This window comes from Sminthopsis crassicaudata, chromosome 2 (assembly GCF_048593235.1).
Source record: "Sminthopsis crassicaudata isolate SCR6 chromosome 2, ASM4859323v1, whole genome shotgun sequence".
NCBI lineage: Eukaryota > Metazoa > Chordata > Mammalia > Dasyuromorphia > Dasyuridae > Sminthopsis > Sminthopsis crassicaudata.
In genome coordinates, this window is record NC_133618.1 from 438,998,631 (window position 1) to 439,012,491 (window position 13,861).

General features: G+C 34.2%; 1 protein-coding gene across 6 annotated transcripts in view; it reads left to right on the plus strand.

Annotated features, from left to right (window-relative positions):
* ITCH (itchy E3 ubiquitin protein ligase) overlaps nucleotides 1-13,861 on the plus strand; it is a 157,313-nt gene that overhangs the window by 90,607 nt on the left and 52,845 nt on the right. The window lies entirely within an intron of this gene.

Consider the following 13,861-nt stretch of genomic DNA (forward strand, 5'->3'; position numbering starts at 1 on the left):
GGAAGTCTTGTCCTTGACCCAATTCAGACTACCTCCTTCCAGACTGCCTTCTTCTGGACTACTTATACTCAGATTCATACATGTTTACATATGGATAAATGTATATGTGTATTTAAAACAATATTCATCTGACATTTGGTTTAAATTTTTCTAAAATCAATGATTACTACCTGTACTTTTTTCCTAGTAAATTCTATTCCTGATCCTTGTTATAGTGTTTTGTATATCTATTCTTTCCTAACCCTGCTAAGTCTTCTGCTTTAATTCTGCTTGCCTTGCTATTACTTAACTTCCTACCACCCAGAGATCCCTCCCTTGTCTTTTTCCGATTCCCAGTTTGGTTGAAAGAAAGTCGTGAAAATCTGTAAGTTCATTGAATGCCCATTTTTTTCATTTAATATTATGCATAATTTTCTGGATATATTTTTGGCCACAGGCCTAGTTCTTTTATTAATCAGCATATATGATTTTAGAACTTAACGGTCTTTTATTTTGGCTGCTGTTAAGTCTTGAACAGTTCTAATTTTAGCTCTAATCTATTTGGATTGTCACATTTTTTTCTTGTTTATTGTAAAATTTTCACTTTGATCTGGCTTTTGAAATTTGGCAATAATATTACTGTGTGTATTCCACAAAGGATCTTTTTGGGGTTGTGATAGGTAGATTTTTTAAAATTTCTACTTTCTAATGTTCTATCACTCCAGTGTAATTTTCTTGGATTATTTCTTGCAGTATTGTGTCAAGGTTCTTTTTTTGGTCACATCTTTCAGGTAGTTGAATTATTCTTAGATATTCCCTTTTTGAAGTATTCTTCAGAACTTATTTTTCTTAAAAGATTTTTCACATTGTGTTCTATTTTTTCATCCTTTGCATTCTGAATTATTATTTCTTGGTCATTTTTCTAGCTTTGGTGGCTTCCCTTTGCCTAGTTTTCAAAAGAGTTATTTTCTTCTTTAAGATTATATTTTCTTTTCTAGTTGGTTAATTTTTTTTTCTTAATTTTTTTGTTTTTCTTGGATGGCTTTTTTAAAAATAATTTTTTTTTCCTTAGTGTGTCTCATTTGAGTTTTAAATTCTTTTTTGAGTTCTATAAATTTCCTCTGGGCAAGGAGTCATTTATCTTTGGGATAGAAGTTTTTTTTTACTTCAGTGTCATCCTCTGAAGATGAACTCCAGATCTTCCCAATTTTCGTAGTAAGTATATATGGTTATATGTTTTCGGGTTTTTTTTTTTTTAATGAGAAATATTATATATTGTACCTAAGATATACTATAAGGTATTTAATATGTATGGGAATGCCTGCCATCTAGGGGAGGGGGTGGAGGGAAGGAGGGGAAAAATTCGGAACCGAAGGGAGTACAAGGGATAATGTTGTAAAAAAAAAAAAATTACCTATGCATATGTACAGTCAAAAAAAAAATGGTATAATTATAAAATTAATTTTTAAAAAATTAAAAAAATAAATGAGAAATATTAGCATAAACAACCCCTAATCATAGGGTAGGGAAATGTTGCCTCTGCTTCAGTTCTCCCCTCTTACCTGGAACCCCAAATCAAAAGCTTTACTGCTGCTGCAAGTGCCCTCAGGCCAGCAGCATCCTGTGTCTCACTGTCTCTGCATTCCCAGAAGTGCTGGTTCCTTTTGCCCTGTGTCTGCAGCCCAGCAGAGCCTAGTGTTCTTAATCAGTTCTAATCAGTCTTCTGTTTCTCCTGTATTCTGCAGTTCCAAGAGGTAAAAGCTTCTGTGGTTCCTGCTAAGGGTCTGTCAAACAACCCCAGAGTTTCCCACTTGATGTTTCCGTGGAGTTATCCTGGAGGTGTTTGCACCTCACATGGGTTAACCTTTGGTCTGGGTTCTTTCTTCCTTGGGTTATGTCAAAAGAACTCCTATTCTACCTCAAGTCTTCTTGATTTTTCAAGTCTGTGTTCGTCCTGAGGCACACATTTGTGCAGTTTGTGAAGGAAATCTGGAGAGCTTGAAATTTACTTATCTACTTTGCCATTTGCCCAGAATCCTCCACAAAGCAATTAATTTATAAGTACCATTTTTTTTTTTTTTTTTTTTTTTTTTTTTTTTTTTTTTTGCTTAGACTTGTGATTTCATTGATGTAAGAAATTTACTCTTATTGCAGATTAGCATCTTCTTTGCAACACAGTCTTAGAAAGTTGCTTGGTCATGGACAACTTAAGTGATTTAATCAGTTACCATTCTGTTTTTTTTTTAGAGGCAGGACTTGAACTCAATTCTTTTTAACTGCTTTCTGTATACTCTGGAGATTTTCTAGAAGTATAAGGTACAAATAAATTGATGTGTTAGGTCTAAGGAGAAAAGGTAATTACTGACTGAGAATAATAAAGGAAGTCTTCATGAAAGTGGTATTTCAGAAATTTTGAAAAAAATTTTTTACAATATTGAAAGTTGAAAGAAAGAACAATACATTTAGGGGCTAATTTTATTTTTAATTTATTTTTATTTTTTTATTACAACTTTTTATTTTTAAAACATATGTATTGGATAATTTTTCAACATTGACGGTTGCGAAACCTTGTGTTTCAAGTTTGTCCCTCCTTTTCCCCACCTCCTCCCTTGATAGCAGGTAATCCAATATATGTTAAACATGTTAGACAAAATACGTAAAATCCAATATAGGCATACATATTTATATAATTATCTTGCTGCACAAGAAAAATCAGATCAAAAAGGGAAAAAAATGAGAAGGCAAATAACAAAAACAATGAAAATGCTATGTTGTGAACCACATTCAGTTTCCATAGTCCTTTCTCTGGGTGCAGATGGCTCTCTTCATCACAAGATCATTGAACTGGCCTTAATCATCTCATTTTTTGAAAAGAGCCACGTCCATTAGAATTAATCATTATTGCTCTCTGATAGTCTTGTTGCTGTGTATAATGATCACTTAGTTCTGCTCACTTCACTTAGCATCATTTCATGTAAGTCTCTCCAGGCCTTTCTAAAATCATCCTGCTGATCATTTCTTTCTTCTTTTTTTTTTTTTTTTTTTTAATATAACATTATCCCTTGTATTCATTTTTCCAAATTATCCCCTCCCTCCCTCTACTCCCTCCCCTAGATGACAGGCAACCCCGTACATTTTACATGTGTTACAATATAACCTAGATACAATATATGTGTGATTTCTTGTTGCACATTAAGTACTAGATTCCGAAGGTGTAAGTAACCTGGGTAGATAGACAGTAGTGCTAACAATTTACATTCACTTCCCAGTGTTCCTTCTCTGGGTGTAGTTGTTTCTGTCCATCATTGATCAACTGGAAGTGAGTTGGATCTTCTTTATGTTGAAGATATCCACTTCTATCAGAATACATCTTCATATAACATTGAAGTGTACAGTGATCTTCTGGTTCTATTCATTTCACTCCTGCTGATCATTTCTTAAAGAACAATAATATTCCATAACATTTATGTACCACAAGTTTGTTTATTTTTTTATTTACAAAGCATATGCATGGGTAATTTTTCTAACATGGACCTTTGCAAAATCTTTTGTTCCAAATTTTCCTCTCCTTCCCTTCACCCCCTCCTCTAGCTGTCAGGTAGTTTAATACATGTTAAATATGTTAAAATACATGTTAAATACAATATATGTATACATATTTATATAGTTATCTTGCTGCACAAGAAAAATCAGATCAAAAAGGGAAAAAAATGAGAAGGCAAATAACAAAAACAATGAAAATGCTATGTTGTGAACCACATTCAGTTTCCATAGTCCTTTCTCTGGGTGCAGATGGCTCTCTTCATCACAAGATCATTGAACTGGCCTTAATCATCTCATTTTTTGAAAAGAGCCACGTCCATTAGAATTAATCATTATTGCTCTCTGATAGTCTTGTTACTGTGTATAATGATCACTTAGTTCTGCTCACTTCACTTAGCATCATTTCATGTAAGTCTCTCCAGGCCTTTCTAAAATCATCCTGCTGATCATTTCTTTCTTCTTTTTTTTTTTTTTTTTTTAATATAACATTATCCCTTGTATTCATTTTTCCAAATTATCCCCTCCCTCCCTCTACTCCCTCCCCTAGATGACAGGCAACCCCGTACATTTTACATGTGTTACAATATAACCTAGATACAATATATGTGTGATTTCTTGTTGCACATTAAGTACTAGATTCCGAAGGTGTAAGTAACCTGGGTAGATAGACAGTAGTGCTAACAATTTACATTCACTTCCCCAGTGTTCCTTCTCTGGGTGTAGTTGTTTCTGTCCATCATTGATCAACTGGAAGTGAGTTGGATCTTCTTTATGTTGAAGATATCCACTTCTATCAGAATACATCTTCATATAACATTGAAGTGTACAGTGATCTTCTGGTTCTATTCATTTCACTCCTGCTGATCATTTCTTAAAGAACAATAATATTCCATAACATTTATGTACCACAAGTTTGTTTATTTTTTTATTTACAAAGCATATGCATGGGTAATTTTTCTAACATGGACCTTTGCAAAATCTTTTGTTCTAAATTTTCCTCTCCTTCCCTTCACCCCCTCCTCTAGCTGTCAGGTAGTCTAATACATGTTAAATATGTTAAAATACATGTTAAATACAATATATGTATACATATTTATATAGTTATCTTGCTGCACAAGAAAAATCAGATCAAGAAGGAAGGAAAAGAAAAACTGAGAAAGAAAACAAAATGCAAGTAAATAACAACTGAGAGAGTGAGAATGCTATGCTGTGGTCCACACTCTCTCTAGGTATAGATGGCTCTCTTCATCACTGAACATGTCTGATACATCATATATGATTCAATCTTGAGTTTGATTTTTTTGTATTTGAAATCCTATTTTCTGACTCCTTGAAGTATTTTGTTCTTTGACCTGGGAGTTCTGTATTTTGGCTACATATTGTGGAGTTTTCATTTTAGAGTCTTCTATCAGGAAAAGGCTAGTGGATTCTTTCTTTCTAGTTCTAAGATGTCTGGGCAGTTTTTCTTTTTAAGATTTCTTGAAATTTCAAAAAGGCTCTTTTTTTTTTTTTTTTTTTTTTTTTTAAAGAAAAGTCAGGAATTATATGAGAAAAATTACAAAACACTTGCCACAAAAATAAAATCAGATCTAAATAATTGGAAAGACATTCAGTGCTCTTGGATAGGCCGAGCGAATATAATAAAGATGACAATACTCCCCAAACTAATCTATTTATTTAGTGCTATACCAATCAGACTCCCAAGAAACTATTTCAATGACCTAGAAAAAATAACAACAAAATTCATATGGAAGAATAAAAGGTCGAGAATTGCAAGGGAACTAATGAAAAAAAAACTCAGAGGAAGGTGGTCTAAGTGTACCTGATCTAAAGTTATATTATATAGCAGCAGTCACCAAAACCATTTGGTATTGGCCAAGAAATAGACCGGTAGATCAGTGGAACAGATTAGATACAAAGGACAAAAAAGGGTACATATATAGCAACCTAATCTTTGACAAACCCAAAGATACCAACATTAGGGATAAAAATTCATTATTCGGAAAAAACTGTTAGGAAAACTGGAAATTAGTATGGCAGAAATTAAATATGGATCCACACTTAACACCATATACCAAGATAAGATCAAAATGGGTCCATGATTTAGGCATAAAGAGGGAGATAATAGATTAGAGGAACAGAGGATAATCTACCTCTCAGACTTGTGGAGGAGGAAGGAATTTATGACCAGAGGAGAACTAGAGATCATTATTGATCACAAAATAGAAGATTTTGATTACATCAAACTTAAAAGTTTCTGTACAAATAATACTAATGCAAACAAGATTAGAAGGGAAGTAACAAATTGGGAAAATATTTTTAAAAACAAAGGTTCTGACAAAGGTCTCATTTCCAAAATATATAGAGAACTGACCCTAATTTATAAGAAACCGAACCATTCTCCAATTGATAAATGGTCAAAGGATATGAACAGACAATTCTCAGAGGAAGAAATTGAAACTATATCCACTCACATGAAAGAGTGTTCCAAATCACTATTGATCAGAGAAATGCAAATTGAGACAACTCTGAGATACCACTACACACCTGTCAGATTAGCTAAGATGACAGGAACAAATAATGATGAATGTTGGAGGGGATGTGGGGAAACTGGGACACTAATACATTGCTGGTGGAGTTGTGAAAGAATCCAGCCATTCTGGAGAGCAATCTGGAATTATGCCCAAAAAGTTATCAAACTGTGCATACCCTTTGACCCAGCAGCGCTACTACTGGGCTAAATCCCAAAGAGCGGAAAGAGACATATATGTGCCAAAATGTTTGTGGCAGCTCTTTTTGTAGTAGCTAGAAACTGGAAGATGAATGGATGTCCATCAGTTGGAGAATGGTTGGGTAAATTGTGGTATATGAAGGTTATGGAATATTATTGCTCTGTAAGAAATGACCAGCAGGAGGAATACAGAGAGGCCTGGAGAGACTTAAATCAACTGATGCTGAGTGAAATGAGCAGAACCAGAAGATCACTGTACATTTCAACAACAATACTGTATGAGGATGTATTCTGATGGAAGTGGAAATCTTCAACATAAAGAAAAACCAACTCACTTCCAGTTGATCAATGATGGACAGAGGTAGCTACACCCAGAAGAGAAACACTGGGAAGTGAATGTAAATTGTTAGCACTAATATCTGTCTGCCCAGGTTGCATGTACCTTCGGAATCTAATGTTTATTGTGCAACAAGAAAATGATATTCACACACATGTATTGTATCTAGACTATATTGTAACACATGTAAAATGTATGGGATTGCCTGTCTTCGGGGGGAGGGAATAGAGGGAGGGGGGATAATTTGGAAAAATGAATACAAGGGATAATATTATAAAAAATATATATATAATAAAAAATTATTAAGTAAAAAAAAAATCATGATTTTCAGATAGTTCTGTGATTCTTAAATTATTTTCTCCTTGGTTTGTTTTCCAGGTCAGTATTTTCTTGATGTTACCTTTTCTTGTTGACAAGAGTCAACTGTGATCTTATTTATCCTAATTTTCCATTTCTAGTTCTTTTACAGCTCTCATTTCTTTTCTAGTTTTTTCCTCAAGTGCTCTCAATTTATTTATAAAAATTTTCGCTTTTTTTAGACTCTTGCTTTTTTTCCCTTCCAAGAATTCTTGTTGAATCACCCAAAATGTTTTTCTCTGATGCATATAAATATTTTGGAACCATTCTCTTCTGTATTTGTCCATTCTGTTCTGTATTTGTATCTTGAGCATCCCTGCTACAATAATAACTTATTATAGTGAGTTGTTTTTTGTTTGTTTGCCTATATTTCCATCCTACTTTTTGAGGTCTAGAGAAAAGGATTACATTAATCAAATTGCAGATTTTGAGGATTTTGAGTTTTGTTTTGAGTGGGTATTTTTCAGAATCTTAAGGTCAGGCTGGGGATTCAGAGGCTTTCAATGATCCTTAAAGGGTCTGCTCTAGGGCATTCCTAGCAATAGTCATCCTTCTCAGCCCCTGTCAGCTAGCTATATTGTTCTGGTTCAGTGACAAAACTGCAGACTCTCCTTTGGTCTGGGGTTTGTGCCTTAGTTCTCCTTCTGCAAGCTGGGCTAAATGCTGATGCTGAGATCCTCCTCCGCTCCTCAGGTTTGAGTCATCCTCCTATTGTGGTAGCTGGCTCTGAGCTGTCTTCTTTCTTCATTTACCAGACAAGCTCTCCCCATCTGAGAATGCTGCTTCATGTCAGGGTCTCTTTTCAGCCTACTTGCATCTGGGATCTACTTGTGAGTCGTGGAGCACAAAGCTGCCTGTGCACCCCTCCCTGTTTGCAGTTCCCCAGTATGTAGGGATCTCGGTTTAGGCCTCCACGTGCACTGATGTTCATCCTTCCCCTGGTGCTATAGCATTTTGTGAAACTTTCCTAGCCTACTGTCAGCTGGCGAGCTTGGGTCTTTTCTAGACTTCTTCATCAGGTTTTGATGGTGATGCATTATCTAGATCTGTCTGGTAGAATTTTGTCAGGGAACTTAGCTGCACTACTTCCTGCTGCTCTACTGGCTTGGTTTTGACAGTTTGCCTCCCATTGGTCTTACCCACCAGTGTCTTTTTCCTTGCCTTTCCTTTATTTCCCTTCTTCCTGCTAAAATTGATTAACATGTCCTGACATGATGACCCAACCCCAATCTCAGACTGTTCAGGTATCAACAGCATCAGCATTCTACCCTCTTGTCTTTTTTCTGGGGTGTTTATTTTTAGGTTGCCTGTTCTTATAATTGAAATGTTTCCTAAATAAGAATATCATCATCTTGTTTCTCTGCCAAAAGGCTGTCACATGAATCTGTGATACATGCCTTTCATTCCTTTTTTCCTGGAGATCTAGATCTCAGGCAAGTCATAACCCTAATACTGACATATAGGCTGAAATTTAGGATTCCCACTGACAATGCCTTTATAAGCATTATGATTCTTTTAGAAAATATTCTGTTGATGCTTTCTCTTTCATCATTGTTATTTCTCAATCCTTACCCAAATCGAATCTTATATTTTTGACTTTGTCTTCCAACTTTAAGCATTTTACACCTTAACATTATTTTAGTGTCGTGTTCATCCTTCATATTTCGACCTGTTCATCCCCTTATAAGACAGCCTTAGATGTTAGTTTATCAAAGCTTTCCCAATGGGGTATATGAATCAAATAGAAAGGATTCTCTGCAGATGCATATTGTCTTAGAAAACCAAAAGTTAACATTATCTGTATTATATACATATATATTTATGCTTATTTTGTTAAACGTTTCTCTATTACATTTTGATCTGTTTCAGGCCTCTGAAGTGAGTTTGATACTTCTTGCCTTAGACCCATGAATTTTAAATTTTTAACTACATAACAGTATTGCTAGGCTGGTGCAAAATAATTTTCTCATTTTCATGTTTGCTGGAAGTTTTTTTTTTTTTTAGAATGACAAGAAACTTTTCAGTTTTATTTATTGGAAAATATTTTTGTTTGCAATTCAGTTTTATTTTTCTGTAATTTTCAGCGTTATTCATAACATGATTTTTGACCATAAGAAATCAACTATATTTTCAGTAAATGATTTAATCTTATTTGATTTCTTTTTCTTTTATTTGAAAACTTTCTTATGATATCAGTTTATAGAAGTTTTCTTCTTATAATTTCATAACCACAGTATACATGAAAATCAAACCTAATTATAATTCATTTTTTGACACCCTAATCTGTATTTTGGGTCTAGGTAGCCAATAAAGGAGGCCTTCTGGGCTAACAATACATTTGTAATATATATAGTTAACAGAAACTTATGTAGTCTTTTATTTAAGGTTTTCAAAATTCCCAACTTATACTCTCTCATTTGAGTCTCATGTTCATTATATTCTTACTGAGAACAGTGTTTTCAAATATAAACTTGATTGTGGTAGTGGGTTTTAAAATCAGAAATGTTTGCTTAGAATTTCTCTAAATTGATTTGTGAAATTTCGGTTAAAAGAAATACTTTTTAGCCCCTGGACTTTTTCAACTTATGATAGCTTTAGTAATGTATGTTTTCTTTACTAGCCCTGGAACTAGTCCTTAGAGAAGGTAGGGCACAAATAAACATTAATAGGCTTATTATTACCATTATTTATTTGTTTTGCTGGGGCAATTGGAATGAAGTGACTTGCCTAGGGTCCTGTGCTAGGAAGAGTTAAGTGTCTGAGCCCAGATTTGACCTCAGGTTCTCCTGACTTCAGGGCTGGTGCTCTATGTACTGCATCAACTAGCTGCCCCTAGTAGGTATATTATGCCAGAATTCCTTCTTTCATTGTGAAATTTGTTTCTAAGGGTCTTTGATTTTGCTTCTGTTCCATACTGAGTTATTTCTGAGAATGGGTAAAAGTAATAGCATATTAGTTAACTTCATCAGTATTCTTCATTCTTGTTTGTAGCCATGAAGTTGGTGTGGGAAGCAGAATTATACAATATTATAAAATTCTGTTTCGACAGAAAAGCATTATTTTTACCTATGGCACAGGATCTAGACAACATAGTTCTAATGCTAAAATAGCATGAAAATAGTAGAACGATCCCTGAATTAAGAGGGAGGAAATGGTGACAATTTCTGCTCAGCTTCTGTGGAGTCCTTCTAACTGTTAAAACATTCACAGCCTGTGACTCATTTGGCTTCTTACCTTGGAACAGCACCTTTCTCCCACTGATAGATTCCTTCTGGGGCCTCTATTTTAGGGAAAGGCTCAGGCCAATTATACTTTATTCCTTTCCAGAGTTAACACATTTCACCATCATACCTTAATCTTGTACCAACCCTTTTGCACTTCTTCTTGATGTTTTCTTCCCATTAGAATATATAAACTCTTTGAGGGCAGGAATAGTGTATATAGTTGGGGTTTTTGTTTATTTGTTTTTCTTACATTTGTATTCTCAGTGCATAGCAGTTTTTGGCACATAGTTTAAATGTTTGTTTCCTTCCCAAATACCTCAATTTTGCTTTACTATGTGACTGACATCTTTTCTTAAGTCACTTCAATTTTTTTAAAGCCTCATTTTCCTCAGATGCTATATGACTTATGATTTTGTTAGAAAATTGTTAGAAAGTCACTAGTTTACCTTTCTGACCTGTGGAGGAGGGAATTTGTGACCAAAGAAGAACTAGAGATCATTATTGATCACAAAATAGAAAATTTTGATTATATTAAGTTAAAAGGTTTTTGTACAAACAAAACTAATGCAGCCAAGATTAGAAGGGAAGCAATAAACGGGGAAAACATTTTTACAGTCAAAGGTTCTGATAAAGGCCTCATTTCCAAAATATATAGAGAATTGACTCAAATTTATAAGAAATCAAGCCCTTCTCCAATTGATGAATGGTCAAAGGATATGAACAGACAATTTTCAGATGAAGAAATTGAAACTATTTCTAGTCATGAAAAGGTGCTCCAAATCATTATTGATTAGAGAAATGCAAATTAAGAAAACTCTGAGATACCACTACATACTTCTTAGATTGGCTAAGATGATAGGAAAAGATAAAAAATGTTGCAGGGAATGGGGGAAAACTGGAATTGTAAACAGATCCAACCATTCTGGAGAGCAGTTTAGAACTATGCTCAAAAAGTTAACAAAGTGTGCATACCCTTTGAGCCAGCAGTATTACTGCTGGGCTTATATCCCAAAGAGATCTTAAAGAAGGGAAAGGGACCCCCATATTCATTCATAGTCAACTAGAAGATCTCTGCTGTTTTCCCAAGAACTTTTTCCTTATAGTAAAGAAGGTTACATAGTCGTGTGGGCTTTCTCAAGTATAGCATTTATGTGTTCTTTCCTTAATTATCCTTTTTCTTTTACCAGCTAATTTTTTTTCCTGATTCTTTATGAATAGACAGCTTGGTTCTTGCCCTTCTCCTAGTTGTTACAAAATTTATATGCATTTGTTTACATAGTACCATTTCAGATACTTTCTCATAGAGACTACCTTTCTTTTAAAGTTAAGATTCTTTTTTTTTTTTTTTTTTTTCCCCTGAGGCTGGGGTTAAGTGACTTGCCCAGGATCACACAGCTAGGAAGTGTTAAGTGTCTTGAGAGCAGATTTGAACTCGGGTCCTCCTGAATTCAGGGCTGGTGTTCTTTCTATCCACTGCACCACCTAACTGCCCCTAAAGTTAAGATTCTTAAACTTTTTGTATCATGGACCCCTTGAGCAGTCTGGTGAAGCTTAAGGAATTTACATTAAATAAATTTACATTTTCATTAAATAAATTAGATTTAAATAAAGTAGATATTAAACAAATTAAGTAATAAATAGAAATTTAATGAAATAGATGTAATTAATTGAAATAGATTTTCAGAGAAAATCATTTATGTGGGGGTGGAATGTGATTTTTTTTTTTCTCCCTTCCACCCAAATTTTTTATTCTCCTCCTGAAACCTATCTACAAAACCCTTGGATTCAAAACTCCTATTTTCTTTTTTTTGGGGGGGAGGGGTTAGATTTATAACAAGAATGTAATCTTAGTTTAATATAAGAAAATACAAAAATAACCAATATGTTAACAAGAAATAAAAAAATCATTTGTTTTAGAAGAAGCTTTGTAAAATTACATTCATTTTTGTTAAGACAACTAAATGAAGGAATAAATGAAACTTTAAAAAAATTTTAAAGCCTTTTTTTTTCTTGTTTTTAATTGCTTTTATAATGATAACATTTTTTTTAATACATATGCATGGGTAATTTTTTACAACATTATCCCTTGTACTCCCTTCTGTTCTGAATTTTCCCCTCCTTCCCTCCACTCCCTCCCCCTAGATGGCAGGCATTCCTATACATGTTAAACGTTATAGTATATCCTAGATACAGTATATGTTGTAGAACCAAATTTTTTTGTTGCACAGGAAGAATTGGATTCAGAAGGTAAAAATAACCTGGGAAGAAAAACAAAAATGCAAACAGTTTACACTCATTTCTCAGTGTTCCTTCTCTGGGTGTAGCTGATTCTATCATTGATCAATTGGATCTGAATTAGATCTTCTCTTTGTTGAAGATATTCATTTCCATCAGAATTGATCATCATACAGTATTGTTGTTGAAGTGTATAATGATCTCCTGGTTCTGCTCATTTCACTCAGCATTAGTTCATGTAGGTCTCTCCAAGCCTCTCTGTATTCATCCTGCTGTTCATTTCTTTTTTAAATTTTTTTAAAATTAATTTTATAATTATAACATTTTTTGACAGTATGTATGCATAGGTAATTTTTTACATTATCCCTTGTACTCCCTTGTGTTCTGAATTTTCCCCTCCTTCCCTCCACCTCCTCTGCTAGATGGCAGGCATTCTCATACACATTAAATATGTTATAGTATATCCTAGATACAATATACATATGTGCAGAACCGAATTTTGTTGCAAAGAAGAATTGGATTCAGAAGGTAAAAATAACCTGGGAAGAAAAACAAATAATGCAAACAGTTTACACTCGTTTTCCCAGTGTTCCTTCTCTGGGTGTAGCTGATTCTTTCCATCATTGATCAATTGGAACTGGATTAGATCTTCTCTGGTGAAGATATCCACTTCTATCAGAATACATCCTCATACAGTATTGTTGTTGAAGTGTATAATGATCTCCTAGTTCTGCTCATTTCACTCAGCATCAGTTGATGTCTCTCCAAGCCTTTCTGTATTCATCCTATTTGTCATTTCTTACAGAACAATAATATTCCATAACATATACCATAATTTATCCAACCATTCTCCAATTGATGGGCATCCATTCATTTTCCAGTTTCTAGACACTACAAAAAGGGCTGCCACAAACATTTTGGCACATACAAGTCCCTTTCCCTTCTTTAGTATTTCCTTGGGATATAAGCGCAGTAGTAGCACTGCTGGATCAAAGGGTATGCACAGTTAATAACTTTTTGGGCATGATTCCAGATTGCTCTCCAGAAATGGCTGGATGTATTCACAATTCCACCAACAATGCATCACTGTCTGTTTTTCCATGTCCCCTCCAACATTCATCATTATTTTTTCTTGTCATCTTAGCCAATCTGACAGGTGTGTAGTGGTATTTCACAGTTGTCTTAATTTGCATTTCTCTGATCAGTAGTGATTTGGAACACTCATGAGTGTAAATAGTTTCAATTTCATCATCTGAAAATTGCCTGCTCATATCCTTTGACCATTTATCAATTGGAGAATGGTTTGATTTCTTTAATTTATTCAGTTCTCTCTATATTTTGGAGATGAGGTCTTTATCAGAACCTTTAACTTTAAAAATGGTTTCCCAGTTTGTTACTTCCCTTTTAATCTTGTTTGCATTAGTTTTGTTTGTACAAAAACTTTTTAATTTAATG